Source organism: Cebus imitator, unplaced genomic scaffold, assembly GCF_001604975.1.
Source record: "Cebus imitator isolate Cc_AM_T3 unplaced genomic scaffold, Cebus_imitator-1.0 Scaffold246, whole genome shotgun sequence".
NCBI lineage: Eukaryota > Metazoa > Chordata > Mammalia > Primates > Cebidae > Cebus > Cebus imitator.
In genome coordinates this window covers 3,100,131-3,122,863 of record NW_016107561.1, presented here as the reverse complement: position 1 = coordinate 3,122,863, position 22,733 = coordinate 3,100,131, and the positions used below count along the sequence as shown (strand labels likewise).

Sequence of the window (22,733 nt, the reverse complement as noted above, 5' to 3'; positions counted from 1 at the left end):
TAGAGATGGGATCTTGCTATGATGCAGGCTGGTCTCAAATGCCTGGGCTCAAACCATTCACCTGCCTCAGCCTTCCAGAGTGGTTATAGGCATGAGTTACCATGCCCATCCTATACTCTGTTAAGTTTTGGTTCTTTCAGGGTCTAGTTGGTGAAAAGGTCATTATAAGTTTTACTTTTTAATTTTAATTTTTTTTTTTGAGGTGGAGTCTTGCTGTGACACCCAAATTGGAGTGCAGTGATGTGATTTCAGCTCACTGTAACCTCTGCCTCTCGGGTTCAAGCAATTCTCCAGCCCCTGAGTAGCTAGGATTACAGACACACACTACCATGCCCAGCTAATTTTTGTATTTTTAGTAGAGACAGGGTTTTGCCATGTTGGCCAGGCTGATCTTGAACTCCTGACCTCAGGCGATCTGCCCATAAAGTGTTGGGATTACAGGCTTGAGCCAGAATTTTATTTTTAATCAAAAAAAGGTTTTAAGGAAGTGGCTCACCTTCTTTCCCTTCCTCCCTCCACAGGACTTATGGTCAGTCTCTTTGGAATTACCAGTACTTAATCAGCTGAATGAAGAATTTTCTGATCTTTCTGTTAGTAGCTCAAATGGTCCTTACCAGGATTCTTTGTATACTTTTGGGGAGTAAATTAAATCAATGAAGGACAGCCAACTTTCAGGAAGAGAGATAGGCATAGATATATCTTTTTCTTATTTTCTTCCACATACGCAAATTTAGATACCAGGTTATCCATGATTTGCTTTTTAGTTCACCAGACATAGTGAAGTTAACACTCCTAATTTAGTTTTGGCTATATATAACTTGCTAACAGCTCTAGCCTGGGATTTTAAAGACAGCTTAACTATGTTCATGGAATGCTATGATTGGATAAATATGACTCTTTTATATTGCATAAAACATGTATTTTTTTCTAAATAGGGTTGTAACATTCTCTTAAATGTTTCATGCATATCTCTCTCTCTCTGAGACAGATCTTTCTAGATTTCTCTGGTTTTATTTCTAACAGGCTATATGAAGCACTTCTTATTTAAAAGTAAGTACAGTGTGTAGTATCTCAGTGTGCATATGGCTTGGATGCTTACTTTGACAATGAAAAATTGCTTAAATATGCTGACATCTGAATTGTATCTATAAATTAATGTTAGCAATTTGAGACTCAGTAATTATTTCTTAAAATGGATTCTAATCAGTTATAAGTAAACAACAAGTAACTTTAAATGTTGGTTGTATTAATTACAGATACTTTAAATGATATGTTAAAATGGCAAATCTAATTTTTATTCTGGGCATTGATTTATGTTGTGTGATGACATAACGGTTCTGAAAAGCAGTAGAGGTGATCACTGCTATACATTTTCAACTATATTTATATTTTGTTGTATTTTTATAAAATAAAGAAATACACGAAAGCGTGGTCATTACAAAGCATTGCAAAGTGATGGAAACATGCAGTTAAAAAATGATAGCTTCTCCTTCCCTAAACACCCAATTCCTAAGGAGTAAATACTGTTAAAAATTAGGTGATTATCTTTCCACACCTTTATGCATTTTTAGTTTATTTAATGCAACATTGTGCCAGACATTGTTCGAAGAATTAACAAATAGAAGAGAGTTTATATGAAGAGGCAAAAGCCCTATGAAGTAAGTAATAATACAGGGAATTGTGGCTCAGAGAGGTTAACTAAATGTGTGGTTAACCCAGACAGTCTGGCATTAGAGCCTGTGCTCTTGGTCATGCTGCCTCTTATGCTCTTACAAATATGCTATTGGTACATTTACTTATAATGTAGTATTTTGTTAGCTTTTAGTATAAACATTTATTATTGTACATGGTGCTTTGGGGCTTGGTTTTTCTCACTTAAAACTATATTTTGATGATCTTGTTATTTTTAAATGGCTGCATATGTTTTACTATAACTTATTTAAATTTATTTACAATAAATTATTTTATCTTTAATGAACTATTAGTTCTTTTCCACAATTGCAAGCAAGGTTGCAGTGAATATGTTTGTTATCCTTGTGTATATGTGTGAGGATTTTTTGTGAGACAGATTCCTAAAAATGAAGTTGTTGGGTTGCAGGCAGTGCATATTTAACACTTCAGTAAAACTTCCAAATGACCCTTCAGAATGGCCAAAATTTATACCCGCATCAGGATTATATGAGTACCTGTTTCTCATAACTTTGCCAACAAAAGGTACAATTAACCCCTGAAATATTTGCCAGTGGGGGATAAAAACTTGTAATGCCTTGTTGTTACTATTTGCATTTCTTAACATTAATTTCTTAGCCATTTAAATTTCTATTGCATTGTCTGTTTTTGTGTCTTAACTTTGTTTATGTTACAGTATTTTTAAGTTTGTTGTTGAACACTGTGTAAGTTGGCTGTGGAAGCACTATAGTGATTGAGAATACAGACTTACACCAGACAGGCTAAATTCTAGCTCTGCCACTTCTTTGGGAGTGTGCCTAATCTTTGTACCTCAATTTCTTAATTGGGAAAGTGGGATTAGTGGTGGTACACCTCAGGAGATTATTGTGAGGATTAAATAAATTATTAATTACAAACAGTATACAACTCTCTAATCCTTAGTAAGTGCTAGCTTTTATAATGATTGCTGTTCTAGTCATTTATTCTATCTTGTTATTAGCACAATTTTTAATTTTAGTCACCTGTTTGTTTTTTTTGGGCGGGGGACAGAATCTCACTGTGTCCCAGGCCAGAGTACGGTGGCATGATCTTGACTTACTGCATCCTCCGCCTGCTGGATTCAAGCAATTCTCCTGCTTCAGCCTCTCAAGTAGCTGGGACTACAGGCATACGCCACCATGCCTGGCTAATTTTTTATATTTTTTAGTAGAGACGGGGTTTCACCATGCTGGCTAGGCTGGTTTCAAACTCCTGACCTCGTGATCTGCTCGCCTTAGTCACCTGTTTTAAAAAACCGTCTCTTTACTAAATTGACTCTATTCTTATATTTATAGAAAGAAACTGTAGTTTAAATTTCTTCAAAAGCTTACTTTTTAAAAAACTTTTGGTTTATTTTCTGTTTTGAATTTCTTTTTGTGTGGTAGGAGGTAGGTTGTCTTAGTTTTTTTCCCTCAGATATCTAGTTATCCTCACTTATTAGTCATATATTAAAATTTTGAAATTTTTTTCTAGATTATTTATTTCATTATTCCCCTTGCGATCTGTTTATTAACTCTTGTGTCAGTATGTTACTGTTACAGTTAGTATAGTTTCTTTATATATTTTGATACTTTTGGAAAAATCCCCTCTCATCTTTCTCTTTTAGATTTGTCATGGCTATTTTGATACACTTTTCCAGACTGATTGTAGATTCTATTCTATTCATAGAATATTCATAGCATTCTATTCATATTCTATTAAAACATTCTTTCAAATTTTGAAAGGGTTGATATCTTTACAGTGTTGAGTGTTCCAAGACAAGGATATATATTTCCCAAAAAAATTTATGAACATGGTACGTGCACTTGGAGAAAGAGTCATACGACAGTGCAGAAGAGCATAAAAAGAAATATAAGTCCTTCTTTCATGCTGACATTCCAAATCCATAACCACCATTAGTATTCATGTATAAGTGTGTGCGTGCTTCATGACCTTATTCAATCAAGCACTCTATTCTTGATTTATTGCTATATTCCAGAAAAATCTATTTCTATAAATGTGTATTTAGAATTTACCCTTCCTTCCCTTTTATCACACAGAATCATGCTCTGATATTCATCACGCTTCTGTATCTTTTATTTTTTCCACTTTGTAATCTATCATGGAAATCATTTAATAAGAAATTCTATTGATCTACCTCACCTATTTTTAAAGGCTTCATCATCTATGATTGTATGGAAGTACTGTGGTTTTATTTAATCACCCCTTATTCATAGGCATTTCAATTATAATTTTCATTTTGCTAGTATAGCTAATATTATACAGTGTGTTCTTATTGATTTATTTTTGTATTCTTGTGTTTGTTTATATCTGTAAGAATAATTGCCAGCCATGGAATTGCTAGGGTATGCAATTTCAAATTGACAGACGTTTTTAGTTTCCACTTTAAAAATGTTGAACCAACATTATATTCTCACTTTTTTTTTTTTTCATGGAACAAACCTGTTTCAATATATTCCCACTTTTAGTGTATGCAAATGCATATTTCTTAGCACCAACACTGGATTATATCAACTGCTTAATTTTGCCAGTCTGAATGTTTTGATATTTTTAAAATCATGACTGAGATTAAACCTATTTTAACATTCATCAGCCATTTATTATAACAGCAGCTAACATTTATTGAGCACCTACCATGAAGTAGGCACTGTTCTAAATGGGTTGCCTATTCGTTTAATGAATTGTTTCCTCACATCATTTGCCCATTTAAAAAAAAATGTTTTTCTTAGTGAACTCCCAAGAGTTCATTGTACATTAAGATAATTACCTTTAGTCATATGTTATTGCAGGTTTTTTTTTCATTTTACTTATTGTCTTAATGATATGTATGTATACATTTTATACACAGTTTTACATTTTTATGTGCTCAGATATGTTTTATAATTTTTTACTTCTTGATCTTACGAATTTTGGTTAAGCTTATTGCTGGGGATTTATTTAATAGATTTTAAAAACATGAATACGATCATTTTTACCATGTAATTTTCTGATTGGTTATTGCTCAGGTATAAGTAAGTTGATTTTTAAATACTGGTCTTGAACTCTGTTATTGATCACAGCCTTTAAGGCATACTCTTGGGCTTTATAAATAGATGATAAAAGCTTCTGCAAATACTTTTGTGGCTTTGTACCTCCTATTTCTTTTTCTTTTCTTTTGTATTAGCTAAGGTCACCAGTACAGTGTTAAAGAATAGTGCTCATAGCAGGCATTCTTGCCTTGACTTTAATGTAATACATTTTGTTCTTCTGTGAGATTTATTCATGTGTTAATTAATATGATAGTTATTTTACTGTTTAGGAGAACTTATTTTCAGGGAAAGTAGCTTAGTAATTAGACACTAACAAGAAGGTAAAGATACCTAACTTTTATATCAGTATGTGGTCTTGTGCAACCATTGTATTCTTAATTCTTCCATTTACATAGTAAGGATAATTATTAACCTATAATGTAAAATTTCTATAAGTTACTAAGCGATATATAAAATATCAGAGCCCACATATTAAAGTATCATCATATGACAGGTTGCCATTTGTTGAGTTATTTTCAAGTGCTTATGGATGTTTTTACACCGGGGTATGGCTTCTGAATTTGTGGAAAATTTTTTGCTCTGAATTTTTCAGAATGGCTGATCTGAATAATAATGTATATGTTTCATCAGCATAATATAAAGAAAGCTTATTCAAACCTTTACACTTCTTTTCTGTCAGTTCCCAAAATTATTTAGGGAAATGGAGGGGTAAAGTAGTATAGATAAACAAAATTGTTAATTACCTGCCCATTTTTGAAATACACCATTAAGATAGCAGACTCTAGTGATTTAATAATGAATAAGGCACAATTTCTGCCTTTTGAATTGTGTGTGAGGTTAAATAGCCTTTACTTGTCTTCCCAAGTGAGATTTACTGAAGCTAACATTTTAGTAGTCTCCCATTCCTAGCACAATGCTTGGAATCTATTGGGTTATCAGTACATTTTTGCTTAATGTACTTGAACTTCAGTGTTTATGAAACATACAAATTCCTGCATATTCTGGTTCAGTAGGTATTAATTAGGACCCAGGAATCTGCACTGTTAACAAGCATCTCAGGGTGTTTTCTTGTGGTTTCTCTTAATAAGTACAAAGAATATTTTCTCAAGAGAGATGTTATATGCATCTCATAGAAAATCAATTTTGTGTTGGGAGGGAGGTTCACTGTAATCTTCATGGCTTACTAAGGTAACTTTGCCTTTTATTTTAGACTTCAGCTTTTATTTAAGAGGATTCTGTATAGTTAGCGCAGTTACTATATGTTGGTATCCACTTAGTAAATATGTGTTGATTACTTTTTTTCCCCATGCTTTGTCATCCAGGCTGGAGTGCAGTGGTGCAATCTCGGCTCACTGCAACCTCTGCTGAGGTTAGCGATAAAGGGAAATACTCCCTTGGAATTAAGAGATTGTTCCTAACCAGATGCAGTGGCTCATGCCTGTAACTCCAGCACTTTGGGAGGCTGAGGTGTGTGGATGGTTTTAGCCTAGAATTTCCAGACCGGCCTACGCAACAGGGTGAAACCCTGTCTCTACAAAAAAAAAGAAAAAAGAAAACCCAAGAAAATAGCCCAGCGTGGTGGTTCGAGCCTGTAGTCTCAGCTACTTAGGAGGTTGAGGTGGGCGGACTGATGGAGGCCAGAAGCGTGAGGTGGCATGAGCCGTGATTTTGCCACTGCACTGCAGCCTGAGAGCGAGATACTGTCTCAATTTAAAAAAAAAAAAAAAAAAGCTGGGTGCAGATGGCTCACACCTGTAATCCCAGCGCTTTCGGAGGCTGAGGCAGGTGGATCACTTCACGTCAGGAGTTCAAGACCAGACTGGTCGACATGGAGAAAACCCATTTCTACTAAAAATACAAAAATTAGCCAGGCATGGTGGCAGGCACCTGTAATCCCAGCTACTTGAGGGCTGAGGCAGGAGGATTGCTTGAACCCAGGAGGCGGAGGTTGCAGTGGACTGAGATCGTGCCACTGCACTCCAGCCTTGACGAGACTTTGCCTCAAAAGAAAAGATTCTTTCTGTTTATTAGACAAATAAAGCACTTGTGTGCCAGACCTATTTGTAAAACTCATAGTTCTAAGCGTAAGTGTTTTACAAATATTAACTTATTTAATCACTACAATAACCTTATGAAGTAAGTACAATTATTATTTCTTTTTACAAATTAGGAAACAGGCACAGAGAAGTTAGCAAACTTGCCCAAGGTCATACTGCTGTTGAGTGGAAAAGTTGTGATTTGAACTCAGACCTTCTATCTTTATAACGTTCGTTAATGCTGCCTTTTATTTCCTGAAAGCATTGTTGGTGTGTTTATGTGTTTTGTGTTTACTACAAATTATATTTGATTTTTGGAAAGGTGGTATTTTATACTGTGCATTATATAGTTTTTATGGTTTATAATTCATAATGCCACGATGTTTTTAACAAGCTATTAGAAAAGGTAAAGTTGTTGTATATAATGGAATTGCTAGTAATCACTGAATATTGTGAAGGAGAAGCCTTTGTCTCAGCAAGTGTACGTATATTGAATATAAATTGACACCATTAAAAAACCAGGAGCCATTCATTCATTCACATTTCCTTGTAATTCTACTGGTTTCCAAATCTGCACTTAAGATCTGTTAAAAGTTAAAAAAAAATTGCTCTCTTAGAACCAGTCACCATTTTTTTTAAGTTGGTAGGATGGGCCATGTTGAACACAAACTGCATTTTAGAAATTTTATCAGCATGCTCTATGAACTTGCTTCTCAAACTGGAATATTAGGGTATGTATGTGTTTTTACCAGGGAGTATGGGAAGCTACACATAAAAGTATTACTCTTTTAAAGCACCATTTCTAGTTAAAGGTTGATAAGGGTGGAAATATGAAGTACTTTACTTTTTCAGCATTGAAAAATTTTTTTATATTGAAACTAAATGATTCTTAAGAGGCGCAAAGAATTTCACTTATATAGTGGTTGACCATCCTAGAGACCATGAAGGTTGTATTAATTCATTCCATGGAAAACTTTGTATCTTGGAAAATTGTGAGATTAGTGAACGTATCATACCAAAATAGTAAACAAAAACAAAACCTTGCTGGGTTACTGAAAAAAATGATGTTACCAAAGGCACATCTTGCCTTAAATCCTATGTTTTAATTTTTTTTTTCATCTTAACAAACCCCACTTTTAAATAAATCCTTAGTAAAATGCAGATTTATTTGGGGTTATTAATTTATAACAGGATTGATTGTGATACTCCTTTAAATAGCTTGCTTCTTCAGTTTACAAATGTTCATTATATTCATAATGTTCAGGCCTGTGCAGGGAAAGCTGGTGGTAGATTTTTAGTTTTTTTTAACATTACAAAACATTCTGGTAAAGACATTAAAAGGTTATAAGTTGGGAAACCTGTATAGCCAGTGTGTTTTTTAGGTTGGCATGTATAAGCAATATTGATATAATTTTCTTTTGTTTCATTCTAAATACTGAGCTTAGGGATTGAATTTGCCATCTGTTTTTTATTATTAAGTATGACCATTAAAACAAGAATATTTGATTTGTAGAGTGACATAAATGTATTCTTTGGAGTATCCAGATGGAAATTGTGGCACAATACTTTTTTATTTCAGTGACTTCAGAAAGAAGGTAGGGTTTAGGAGGGTATCTGGGGAACCTTTCAATAGGGTAATTGTGGGGATAGCAAATTAAGTACAGTCATGTGTTGCTAACAACAGGGTTACATTTTGAGAAATGTGTGGTTAGGTGATTTAGTCATTGTACGAACATGGTAGAGTGTTAATTTACCACAAATTGAGATGGTTTAGCCATCTATCACACACCTAGGGTGTATGGTTATATATAGCATAGCCTGTTAGTCCCAGGCTACAAACCTATACAGCATGTTACTATACTGAGTACTGTAAGCAGTTCTAACACAGTAGTATTTGTGTATCTAAACATAGAAAAAGTACAGTAAAAATATGGTATAAAAGAAAAAATGGTACAATGTTTTTTTAGCTTAATCTTTTCTTTTTAAAATATTATTTCAAGAAGTTTTTGGGGAACAGGTGTTTGGTTACATGAATAATAAGTTCTTTAGTGGTGATTTCTGAGTTTTTGGTGCACCCATCACCTGAGCAGTGTACACTGTACCCAATGTGTAATATTTTGTCCCTCACCCCCCTCCCACCCCAAAACGGTATACTTGTTTAGGGCAGTTAGCTTTCAGGACTGAAAGTTGCTCTGAGTGAGTCAGTGAATGAGTGGTGAGTGAATGTGAAGGCCTAGGATGTTACTTATAAGATTTTATAACCACTACACTTAGGCTGTACTACATTTGTAAAAGAAAATAAATAATTGTGCTATGACATTATGACAGCTACAGCGTCACTAGGCAATAGGAATTTTTCGGCTTCGTTATGACATTATGGGAACACTGTTGCATATGTGGCCTGTTATTGAAATGTCGTGTGGCGCATGATTGTAGTGGGCATGCTATTCGGGAGTGTATTTTCTTTGTGGAATTTGCCATCTAATAGCAGAGAGAAGTATAAAACATTTTCTTTTAGTAGAAAGTTAAGTCAGAGGCTGGGCGAGGTGGCTTACACATGTAATCCTAGCACCGTGGGAGGCCAAGGCAGGTAGATCACCTGAGGTCAGGAGTTGGAGACCAGCCTGGCCAAGATGGCGAAACCCTGTCTGTACTAAAAATACAAAAATTATCTGGGCAAGGTGGTGTATGCCTCTAATCCCAGCTACCCAGGAGGCTGAGGCAGGAGAATCACTGGAACCCTGCGGGGCAGAGGTTGCAGTGAGCTGAGATTGTGCCACTGCACTTCAGCCTGGGTGACAGAGCAAGACTCTGTCCTCCCTAAAAAATAAGAAAAGTCAGAAAAAGTATACTTTGTTCTTTTGGTTTTAGTGTGATTTAGACTTGAATGAAGAAGAAAAATGGCAGTTGGTAGAATTGGTGTCGTTATCAGGTTTCAGATTCTTAGTTGGAGTTTTCTGATTTGTCACTATATTCGTTGTTCATCCAAACATGTTTAATTTACCTCATCTGTAAAACTGTTTAGATTGCAAATTTTCATAATGTGGCTAATTACTTTTATAATGATGAATATTTAAAACAAAATAAATTATGATAGAGGAACTTGTATCTTGAAGTTTCTTGTGCTTTAAGTAGGAGATGAACTGGAAGTATAAATTAAATTGTTTGAGAGTTTTTTGGTTTTTCTTTTTGCTTGATAAACAGGAAATTCTGGATATGCGATAGTAAATGTTTGAGGCTTGTCTAACAAAGTGCTCCATCAGTTTTCTGTCCTTGCTATTTTGGAGGGGAAATTTTTTGTTTTGAGGATATAATTTCTATGATATGATAAATACCATAATAAAAAATGGCAAATATGATAATATGAGTCCAGATTGCAATGGGAAAGAAATGTAGGAATTAGAAAAACATCTACAGCAGCTCTGGAAAACAAGAAAATATGAAATCAATAAACCAAAAAATATTCAGGCTTTCTAGAAAGATGTAAGGCAGACAAGATTAAGTTACTGAAAACCATTAGTATTAAAACAGCTTGTACCACACATAAGGGAAAGTATCTGGTTTCTGAGTAGAAAAGTAGACTTGCTTACAAATTCACCTAGCTTAGAGATGACAGGGCTAGGGCAGAGAAATGGCCCTGTGAGCAGTATCAAGGTGATTAGAATACTGCAGAACTGATGAATATTGAAGAAAAATCTCTCTTGCTTTTTTTTTTTTTTTTTTTAACCACATTTAAGGGCAAAGCCTACTCATAAAATCTGATAGCCTTCCATTATGGGGTTGACGGAGATGGAGGAGACTCTTGAGGGAAGTAAAGCAGTGACTTGCACCAGCCGTCAGTACAGAACAATCTGGATTTAAAAAGACGAAGACAAAGAAGAAACACTGGATATTACAGGAAAACTTAACTGTAAAAGGGAGGACTTGTACTAAAGCAAAGCAAATTGCTCAGAGATAATAGTTTATATAGAAAATAACAACATTTTTAGTTAGTATTAGGAAGATACAGTATTGAGAAAGGAACAATGAACAAGAAATTCTTGACAATTAAAAATATCATTGCCAAAAAGTCAAAAAGTAGAGAAGGTTGTAGAACTGTAATCCCGGAACTTTGGGAGGTCAAGGTGGGAGGATCACCTGAGGTTGGGAGTTTGAGACCAGTCTGACCAACATGGAGAAACCCTGTCTCTACTAAAAATACAAAATTAGCAGGGTGTGGTGGTGCATGCCTATAATGCCAGTTACGTGGGAGACTGAGACAGGACAATCTCTTGAACCCAGGAGGCAGAGATTGCTGTGAGCTGACATCGTGCCATTGCACTCCAACCTGGGCAACAAGAGCGAAACTCTGTCTCAAAAAAAAAAAAAAAAAGATCCAGAATACTAAGTTGATTCCAAAGCTGCTCTCAGAACATTTGTTGATCTCTAGAGGCTTGCAGTTAAAGGCCACATGAATTTGAGGAGAGAGATCTTTGAGCCTTCATTAGATGAAGAGTTAGAATTGAGAACCGTGCAGTGGAAAAACATACTCAAAGTGCATTTTCCTATTCTTATACTCAACAATTAACACAGAAGACGTCTGTGATCTTGAAATATGTGGGATTTCTCCTCACCAGCAAGTGAGCAGTCAGTTCTGCAGACACCAGCTGGTGTCATCCAATTCAATTCTTTTTTTTTTTTTTTGAGACGGAGTCTTGCTTTGTTACCAAGCTGGAGCGCAGTGGTGCGATCTTGGCTCACTGCAACCTCCACCTCCTGGGTTAAAGCAATTCTCCTGCCTTAGCCTCCCAAGTAGCTGAGACTATAGGCTTGTGCTACCATGCCTGGCTAATTTTTTGTATTTTTAGTAGTGACAGGGTTTCACCCAGTTAGCCAGGATGGTCTTGATCTCCTGACTTCTCAATCCACTGGCCTCAGCTTCCCAAAATGTTGGGATTACAGGTGTGAGCCACTGCTTCTGGCCCCGTTTTTTCTTTTAGAGACAGAGTCTCGCTTTATTGCCCGGGCTGGAGTACAGTGGCACAATCTTGGCTCACTGCAACCTGTAACCTCCGCATCCTGGGTTCAAGCTATTCTGCCTCAGCCTCAGTAGCTGGGAATACAATACAGGCACATGCTACCATGCTTGGTTAATTTTTGTATTTTAAGTAGAGATGGGATTTCACTGTGTTGGCCAGGCTAGTCTTGAACTCCTTACCTGAAGTGATCTGTCTATCTCATCCTCCTAAAGTGTTGGGATTATACGTGTGAGCCACTGTGCGTGGCTCCTCCAATTCAATCCTGACACTACCTACCTGAAGACAGCATCAAATCCCACAAGTTGAGGGCTCAGTCCCACAAAACTGCCCACTACTTGTGATGCCAGTTGCAAGCCCAGGTGGTGGTGGTTCTTTTCTTTTTTTGAGACAGGATCTTGCTCTGTCACCCAGGTTGGAGTGCAGTGGTGTGAACAGAGGTTACTACAGCCTCAACTTTCTGGGCTCATGTGATCCTCCCACCCAAGTAGCTGGGACTACAGGTTCACATCACACCTGACTAATTTTTAAATTTTTTGTAGAGATGAAGTCTTACCATGTTGCCCAGACTGGTCTCAAACTCTTAGGCTCAAGCAGGTCCTCCCACCTTGCGCTTCCAAAGTGCTGTGATTCCAGGTGAGAGCCACGGTTCCTGGCTCCCCCAGGTTGTTTTACCTGTGCTTCTGACTGACCAGCTATACATCAGGGATCCCACATCTTTTCCTTGGTTTCATTTAAGTTGATGAAGTGGCTTACAGAACCCAGGGAAATACGTTTACCCTTTTATTGTAAAGGATATCACAAAGGATATAGCTGAAGAGATGGATAGGGTAAGGTATAGGAAGGGGCATAGAACTATGCCTTCTCTGAGTGTGTCACCCTACAGGAACCTTTATGTTTTCAGCTATCTGGAAGCTCTCAGAAGCCTGTCCTGTTGCTACTTTTATGAAGACTTCATTGGTTAGGCATGACTGAAGAAGTATGGACAACTGTCTAGAAATGTGACTGAACAAAAAGGGTCTGAGCTAATACTAACAGACTGAGTAGGAAAACCTAGAAAGACCATTTCAGATTCTTCTTAGCCTCTCTGTGCACTGTTAATTTCTCCAGCGTATGGGAGAACCCCTTCTGATTGTTACCTGCAATTGGACAATGTAGGTCAGAGAGTTTCTTTATGGGCAGCTGCAAGATGGAAAGGCAGGGGAAGATTCTTGCCTTGGGGAGAAAAAGGAGCAGGTGAAACGAAGGCAAGAGAACATCAGAGAGACTTTCTTCTGAGGCCTGCTTCTGAAGGCCAGTATATAACAAGGACTGTGAGTGTTACGAAACCGGAACCATGGGCGAAAACCTGTATCATCTGTCTATCTTTCACAACTGCATATAAAGCCAGGATTTTTCACAATAAGGCTTCAGTGAAAGGGCGCCTAGAAAATTAAATTTATTTTCCATGATAAAGACATCAGAGAAGTTTTCTTCTCTTGGGCTTTTGGTATGAGACTGAAAAGTTTCCACTAAAAACTTTTGAACATTAGTCTGACTTCATGAGGGTATGGGATTGTAATTTATACTACCTGAATAGTTTAGGAAACTAGAGACAGATAAAATTATTTAAAAGCAGTCAAATAAATGTTGGCAGTGCTACAAAGCACCTAATAGAAAAGTGAATTCTCTTCAGAGGGATGCTCCTTCAAATATGCCTATTGATAGAGTCTAAATGAAGTGTTTTCATATTCCAAGATTACAAAAATATGAGAAACTCAGCAATCATGAACAAGAGTGAGCAGGAAAGACAGATAGCAGAATTTGACCTCTGTGAATGTGAGATTTTGAAATTACTTGATAAGGCAATGGACTATAAATGAACAAAATGTTTCAAAAGAATTAAAAGGGAGGGGGGAGTTAAAAACATCAGCAGGGAGCAAAATACTGTTAAAAAAATACCAGGTAGATCTGAAAAATAATAGCACTTCTAGAAATTAAAAATATAATAATGAACTTGAAAAATATTAAATGGGTTAAGTAGATTGAACTCAGTTGAACAGAGAATTAATGAACTTGAAGACAGATTTGAAGAAAACCCAGATATGGAAACATGAAAGAGATGTTTAGGGTCAGAGGAATAAATGTCTAATGTATATGAAATTGGAATTTCAGAAAAGAAAAATGAAGGGACTGACAGTTGGTGTCCAAAGAAAGAATGACTGAGAAGGTCCCAAAATTAAAGGATGGGACTCATTAGAATGAAGAAGTATGATTAATGCAGAGGAAGAAAAATAATTGTATAATACTGAAAACTAAGAGAACCTTTTTTTAGCAGCCAGAAACAGATTATCTACAAAGCTATAGAAATTAGACTGGCAGCAGACTTCTAAACTATAACAATACATGGTAGAGATGGTAGAGTTAGGCCATCAAATGCTTAGAAAAACAAATGTCATCCTAGAGATAGTAATTGGCAAAATCATTCAAAACCAAGGATTTTGAAATAGATTTTTCAGACAACATCAGGTTGATAAATGAAAATCTGACTACATTGTGTTGGTGAGTATGTGGAACAATGGGAACTGAGCTGGTGGCAGTATAAACAACTGCTTTTGAGAGTAATTTGGTAATGTCTAGTAGGTTTTAGTGTACATTTCTCCAGTAATCCAGGAGTTCTACCCATGCATACATATATATCTTAGCATTGTTTGTTGATCTGTTTTCACCATGATATAACTGAGATCACATTTTTGGTAAACAAAATTTATTCTTCCTACAGGCAGTACCTTTGATCTGTCTCTGTGCCTCATCACTTCGTTCACCTTTTTTTCCCCCTTGACTCCCATCATTCTCTCTCTTTTTTTAAGCTGTTTGTGCTCCTGGCTCACTAATGTGATATTATTGATGGGTTACAAACTGCAGTTTGGAAAACACTGCCTTAAATAAACAAAGAGAACAAAGATAGTGATATTCATAGGAATATTGTATATAAGAATGAAAAACTTGAAGCCATGTTAATAAGCTCAAACAAATGGAAAATGGGTAAATAAACTGTGGTATATCTAAGGATCTTGAACTAGAAATTATAATAAATCAGTGAATTACAATGCCTATATTCAATGAACACCCTTACAAATACAATGTTGAGTATATAAGACGAATTGCAGAAGAGTATATAGTATGATATTCATATGAAGCTTAAAAATACAAAGCAATTGTATATAATTTTATGAGTATACACATATATAAAAACATATAAAGAAATTCATGGAAATGATAAACACCAAACCCTGGGAGTGAAAAAGAAAGGTATTTCTGTTATCTAGATAATACTTTTTTTTTTTTTTCTTTAAGCTAGGTCGTGAACACTAAGGTGTTTATTAAATAATGTCTTATACTCCTGTGTAAATCTAAAATATTTTAAAGAAAAATTTTTAAAATGGAAGTGGCAATATAAACAAATTGAAATTTCTCAGAAAATACAGCAGAAAGAGTTGAACATTATGAGAGAAAAGTTTGAGACCTGTAGAATAGATCTGGGATATCAGTATGTGTGAAATAGGAATTCCAGAAAAAAAATTATACTGCATGTGGCAGAGGTAGATAATAAAATGGTAGTATAAATTTGTTCTAAGCTGAAAAAACCCTTAAAATAAGGCCTACAAAATCACATTTTGTAAAATCAAATATTTGTAAAACTTCAAAATTTCAAGTATCAAAAGAAAATGAAGTTCCCAGATAAACAGCAGGTATACCCTAACAAACAATCAGATTGACATATGATTTTTTTTTTTTTTTTAATGCTGCACTGGATACTAAGGAACAGTAGAAACATTCCTGTAGAATTCTGAGATACAAGTATTGTTAACGAATGTCATGGGTTTTTGTCTAGGTCCTGTTGCTCACTACACAGAAAGTCAGTTGCTGAGATAATGATTATTGCCAAAGAAGAAGGCTTTAATCCCGTGTTGCTGAGGAGACAGGAGATCAGTCTCAGATCCATCTCCCTGATAGACTAAAACTAGGGGCTTATATAGCAGGGAAGAAATGTAGCAATATGCAAGAAAACAGGAATTAGAGAGGGGCAAGGAAGCAATCATGATGAATGAGGAGTCTGGTATCTATCTCATTGTCTGGTTGTGGTGATCTGGTGAGTTTCAGTTATTTGATACTTTTTTGGGGAGGCCTGAAAGTCATTTCCTTAGGAAGGAACTCAGATAAAACAAATAGAATTTTCAGGCTTCAAGACCAGAGGATCAGTTTCTATGTTTATTTAAACACACTCACACAAAACAAAACAAAACAAAAGCTATCTGTGGGACTGTTGGGTCAGTTTCAGTATTATGGCCCTAAAGGCCTTTGTGCAACAAAACTGTTCTTTGAGGATAAAGGCAAAATATATTATTTCCGAAGGACTGTGAACCTATAATATTTAAGCAAAATGAAATGAATCAGAATGGAGAATTCTGGACCAAAAAAGCGAAAGGTTTATGTTAAGCATTTGTGAACAAAAACAACAAGCCAAAACCCAAACAGTAACATTTAAGGTTAAATATAAAGAATTATTTAAAATGTACTTTGAAGTATAATGTAATTTTTGAGAAAATATTCCTGATATGATGGAGCTTATGAAAGAAATGACAACTGGGAAATAAAATTCTAGGTAACTTAATACAAGCTGTGCTACAGCAAGTGGGAGTGGAGCAAAGAGGGGAAGGTAAAAGAATACTATGGATGGCATACTATGCAAAGAGTTTCTATGCACAGGAATGAATATTTTATACTTCTTGATGTTTATGACAAAATACAGACTGAAATACGTGTTGAAAATTTGAGACTTTTCTTAAAAGAAGGCAAATGATCAACTCAAACTTTCTCATACCTGTTTGAAAGAACTAAAAATGTCTTTAAAAACAAACAGGAAAAAAAGCCTGTAACAGCATTGGGTATTAAGAAAGAGTGACATTGGTGCAGCAAACTTGGGGGAATTCCCTGATGATAGAAAGTAGATGGACTGATAGAGGCAGAAGAATAAGAGCAGAGAAGACCACAACTGAAAGTGAAAACTTCCTGAAGTTCAGTGGACCTCAAAGAACTCTTATTTGTGTTAACACTTTGAAAGAACTGGAGTGGATGGGAGGTGGTGATGTGATCATCAGAGTAATTAATTTAAAAACTGCCTGTAGGCTGGGCACAGTGGCCCACACCTGTAATCCCAGCACTTTGGGAGGCCAATCTGGGTAGGTCTCCTGAGGTCAGGAGTTTGTATTCACTTTGCCAACATGGTGGAACCCTGTCTCTACTAAAAAAAAAAAAATACAAAACTTAGCCAGGCCTGGTGGCGAGCACCTGTAATCCCAGCTACTTAGGAAGCTGAGGCAGGAGAATCACTTGAATCCAGGAGTCAGAGGTTACAGTGAGCCGAGATTGCATCACTGTACTCCAGCCTGGGTGACAAGAGCAAGACTTTGTCTCAACAAAAACAAACATAACAAACCGAGGCTGGGCATGGTGGCTCACACCTGTAATCCCAGCACTTTGGGAGGCCCAGGCAGAGGGATCACCTGAGGTCAGAAGTTCAAGAGCAGCCTGGCCAATATGGTGAAACCTGTCTCTACTAAAAATATAAAAATTGGCTGGGCATGGTGGTGGGTGCCTGTCATCCCAGCTAATCGGGAGGCTGAGGCAGGAGAATCACTTGAACCTGGGGGGCGGAGTTGCAGTGAGCCAACATCACATCACTGCACTCTAGGCTGGGCGACAAGCAAAACTCCATCTCAAACAACAACAACAACAACAACAACAACAACAACAAAAACCAAAACTGCCTGTAGTAGCTGGATTCTTCCCTTCCTCACTTCCTCGTTCATACTGAATGATAGTAGCAGGATATTTTTCTCAAGGATAGAGTCATGGCTTCTGTTCTGCATATGATGATTCTAGAGAAGTGTTCTGTTACATGTGTTGGAGTTGGAAAGAGCCTGATAACTCTATAACTCTATCAGTAACTCATGGGAAGAAGGAAAGGAAAGATGGCTGTGTATGTGTGTAATACATGAAACACTCTATCTCAAAAGTAAAGCCTTCCTTATATTGGTAGTCTTGGGGGTTCCAGCCCGTAAATCTGCTTTATGAGCACACACTCTAAAACATGCTGCTTGATGTGTTCCACCCACATTTAGTGTGAAATATGCTCTCCCATTCAGGGAAGATGCTTTCAGAGAGGGACATACACTGTAGAAGTATAGGAGAAACCCAGACCAGTTAGATTGTTCTGGAATACTGTTCACAAATTTGGCTATCAAGGATCACCATAAAACCAACTATACCAAATAGAAAGTGAACTAAGGAAAACCTGACCCCTGGAAAATGAGAATGATACCAGAAATACATTGAACTTAAATGTAATTTATATCCTCAGATTTCAGAGGACAAGGTAGCTAAAACTCCAAATCAGGCTATTCTGAAAGAAGCAATAGGTGAAGTTCTCAGAAACTAAAAATCTGATGGTTAAAATTAAAAAAATAAAGAAGTACTGAAAATTGAATCAGTGATTTAGAAGTAAAGTTGAAGAAACATTCTAGAAGCTAAAGATAAAAAATATGAACAAATGATTAAGTGACATGGGGCATGGAACCAGGTATTTTAATCTTTAGAGGAGGGGGAGACAGGAGGAGGGGAGAAAAGAAATAACAGAGCACAGTACCTAATGCCATGGTGTGTTACATAAATATTAAAGAGATGAGTGAGATTTTTAAATACTTGTGAAAAGATGGTCAGGATATATTAAGTGAAGAAGGACATTGTGAGAGCAGTATGCATAGTATGGTATTTGCAGTTAAAGGTATATGCATATTCAAATGTGAAAGGATATGAAGTACTAATAATGGTTACGTTTGGGGAAAGGATGGAAGAGTGAGAGAGGAATTATTTTTAAATATATAATGTTATTTTGAAAATAACACTTTTATTTTAAAAAATGAAAGAACTCAAAGTTATGTTGGAGAGGAAGGGAGAAGAGCAACATGAGGGTAGAAGTCCTTACCCAAATAAGCCATTTAAATTTACTCATAATCTCAAGCCTATAGTTTTTTTTTTTTTTTTATATAATAACATGTACTTTTCTGTTGCTTCTTAGTAACTATCTCCCTCCCCTATTATTCCTGGACGCTCACAGAAGTATATTTTCAGACATTTCTCTGAACCTTCCCTTTTACCCAAAGTATGATGGGAGTGGGGGTGTGACTGATAATTCCCTTATTGCACATGGATTTTGTGAGAGATGATATAGATGGGAAGAATAACTTAAAGTAAGAGTGTCTTTAAATTCTAGATATTGGTTTATTAATAAAGAATAGTATGAATCCATCTTTTGTGGAATGAGTCAGCATATAAATAAAATAATGAATGGTAAAGAGAAAAAACAAGGAGAATAATATATTCAAGAGGTATATCCTGGTGGGTATTTTTGAACTGAGAGTAGGAACTGATTGGTATCAGAATAGTAACGTGTAAGTATAATCACAGAGGTTTGAAGTGGTATTCTGGACCACTTGAAAGGCTCATCCTGTTTGTGAGGAGATGGATATGATCCTTGGTTTCAATATGCCACATCTACTATAAACTTCTGAACCCTCCACCATCATTCAGGATGCATCTCTCATGGTTGAAGAAGTGGTGGAGGATGGCATAGGAGAGAGTGCCTGAGGATCCTTGCCTGGAACAAGTTATGGAAAGAAAATCTTTCAGGTATTCTTCTTACATATTTTACTTGGTTGCTGTGTTTTTATGGGATAAAATAGTTCTCTTTCTGGAGAGAGTGGGTTGGTGGGAGTTGGGAGGAGGGAGATGGATGGGTTGGAGTAGAGCAGTGGTTTTCTTTTCCAAGGGTGGTAGAGGAATTAGGAGAGAACAGTAGTGTCTTTCTGTCTTTTTTGTTTTTCTGTTCTTGGACAACTTTTCTGTCATCTTCATAAATAAGTTGTATCAGAGTTCTTGAATTGCAGACTCACTTATGTGATAATATGATTCATCAGAAACATTTAGATACACAGCATGCTGACATAATAGTATTAGCTCTCAATAACTCTTAGAAACCAATGGGAAATGTTTAGATCTGTGCATTGTACTAAATTTTAAATATTTTGAATATATGCTTACAAATCTTATTTGTAACTAACTTGTTGATGATTTCTTCTTTGGTTATGTTAATTAGCTATTTAACCATTTGACATTCTGATTTATTTCTCAGGCTTGAAGATGTTAACACTGCTATGCATTTTAATTAAGTAGTTAATTAACTGATGCTCCCTAAGTCTTAAGTTCCTGATTTTTCTCTAGAATACCAGAAACTTAAGTGCCAAGAGCTCAGAGAATGGCTTCCAGGACAGCTCTAGCTCTACTGCGGCTTAAAAAATTACAAGCAGAGGCTGGGCATGGTGGCTCACGCCTGTAATCCCAGCACTTTGGGACTCCTAGGTGGATGGATCACAAGGTCAGGAGATCGAGACCATCCTGGCCAACATGGTGAAACCCCGTCTCTACTAAAATACAAAAAATTAGCCGGGCGTGGTTGTACGCGCCTGTAGTCCCAGCTACTCGGGAGGCTGAGGCAGGAGAATCACTTGAACCCGGGAGGCTGAGATTGCAGTGAGCCAAGATCGTGCCACTGCACTCTAGCCTGGTGACAGAGCAAGACTTTGTCTCAAAAAAAAAAAAAAAAAAAAAAAAAAAAAAAAATTTTTTTTTTTTTTTTTTTTTTTTTTTGGTAAACCATATGTCAGGGGATTTCTCAGAGGTTTTCTAGAAATTCTCTTATTGGAAGTTTTAGAAACACTATCTTCAGTTGTATTGGTGATAATTGATAATTCTGTTGTCCTTTTTAAATTATAATATAAAAAGTATGCATGAGTATGTGGGGGAAGTTGTTTTCAAAAACAAAGCAGTTGGAACTTCTGTAACAATTGTTAAGTGGAAGTAAACAAAGATAAGTCAGCATAAAATTGGTCAAGGTAAAGTAAGTGAAATGAAACATATAATGGTATAGAGTTTTTTTTTTTTTTTTTTTTTTTTTTTTTTTTAAAATAATTTTTTGTATTATTTTCTCCTCTTCTTTTTTTTTTTTCTAGCTTGGGCTCTAGGAAAAGAGCCTTTTATCCCATCTTGTCTTCTAGTCCATTTTGAATCAAGACTCGTTGAGGACTTCTTTGAGAAGAATCTGTGTTGAAGAAGGAAAAAGAAACACTGTTTGAGAGAAGGCAAACAGGCAAAAAGGATGATAGAAGCATGCATTTTTGTTGTATATATATCTCTAAGAGACCTTCCTAGAGTGAAAGTTGAGAACTGAAAAGGGAGTAAATTAAGGAATGACTGAATTTTGTGGATCTTGATGGAAAAACGCTGGCCTTTTTTTAATGTGGTAAAACAGCTGGTGCTTCAGTCCTAGGAATTATGTCTCTGCCATGGGCAGTTATCATAAACTCTTCTCACAATCAGAACCGCTCTTTGTCCTCTGTGAATGATGGCACTTTTGCTTCTATTTCATTAATGCTTCCAAGGATGAATGAAAATATATAGCATCTGCCAAAACCTAAAAATTACAGTTTATCACTAGGGCTCTGTAAGGTACTTCACTTGCAGTTTAAAATTATTTAATGCTCAAAAACAATCATTGTGGGTTTTTGTCACTAAATATTAATTTTTCAAGATGAAGTATGATGACTTCTATCCATTTTTGTGGTCAATTTTCTCAGTTTTCTTTCCCATAGATACTGTGATGGAACTTAGATTTTATTTTTTACACTTAAATAACTATGTTTTTAATGATACATAATCATATAATTTTTTTGTTTTCCTTGAGGTCTTAACAGATCTTATATTAGTGTATATGTCAAAATAAAAATTTTTACATAGTTAATATGCTGTAGTATTAAGGATATTGATTTTCTGTTAAATGTTGAGCTTGGTGTTGATATAAACCCTGATCCTAAATTGTAAATTAATACTTGGAAATTAATAAGAGTGTAACTATGTTACATAGAAAGCACCTTGCGAATCGGTTTGTGTGGGTTTTTTTTAAATTTAATTTTTATTAAAAATTTTTTTTTGGTATGTAATTATATTCTTTCAGGTAACTTTTCTGTGGAAGATAAGAGGAAGACTTTGTTTTTCAACCTATAATTGTTTCAGCTCTCCAGGCTAATAATAATAATTCTGGGCCGGACATGGTGGCTCATGCCTCTGTAATCCCAGCACTTTGGGAGCGGAGGTTGGCGGATCATGAAATCAGGGGTTTGAAAGCAGCCTGGCCAACATGGTGAAACCCTGTCTCTACTAAAAATACAAAAAATTAGCCTGGTATAGTAGTGGGTGCCTGTAATCCCAGCTTCTCAGGAGGCTGAGGCAGGAGAATTTCAACCCAGGACGCTGAGGTTGCGATGAGCTGAGATTGCGCCACTGCGCTCCAGCATGGGCGACAGAGGGAGACTCTGTCTATTAAAAAAAAAAACAACAGAATTCTGCAATTTGTTTCTCATTCTTCAGTCATTTAGATACAATTGTGATGCATTTTGAACATAATATCTCTATAATAAAAAATGTATTTTCAAAGAGGATTTCTTGATTGAAAGTCCCCCTTGTACATCAGGTTCTCTTCTGAATGCTGTCTTACTGGCAGGACAGAGTAAATGTGAGCGAATGTGTATACGTAAGGGTGTGACTTTAATATAATCTGACATGGTTTGCACAAGCATGTTGATCACTGCATTGCTTGTAGTAGTAAAAAGTTAGGGATAACTTTAATACACATCAAGAGGGAGAATGGTTGCAGTGGAACATTATGGAGCTCTTAAGTTGGTTCCGTCTGTTGTCGTTAAGAACTGATATTTTAATAAGTGAAAAAAGCAAGTTATAATTCATAAAGTATCCTAAGAAACATTGTATTTCTTTTTTTTTTTTTTTTTTTT

General features: G+C 36.0%; 1 protein-coding gene and 1 long non-coding RNA gene across 2 annotated transcripts in view; both read left to right on the top strand.

The window, feature by feature from the left end:
• Positions 1-22,733, top strand: part of LOC119466969 (ADP-ribose glycohydrolase MACROD2-like) — an 88,010-nt gene that overhangs the window by 31,655 nt on the left and 33,622 nt on the right. The gene's annotated exons all lie outside the window — the stretch shown is intronic.
• Positions 12,378-21,266, top strand: LOC108282626. Its single transcript, XR_001816503.2, has 3 exons — positions 12,378-12,423; positions 19,420-19,518; positions 20,898-21,266. It is a non-coding gene; the product is annotated as an uncharacterized LOC108282626 (long non-coding RNA).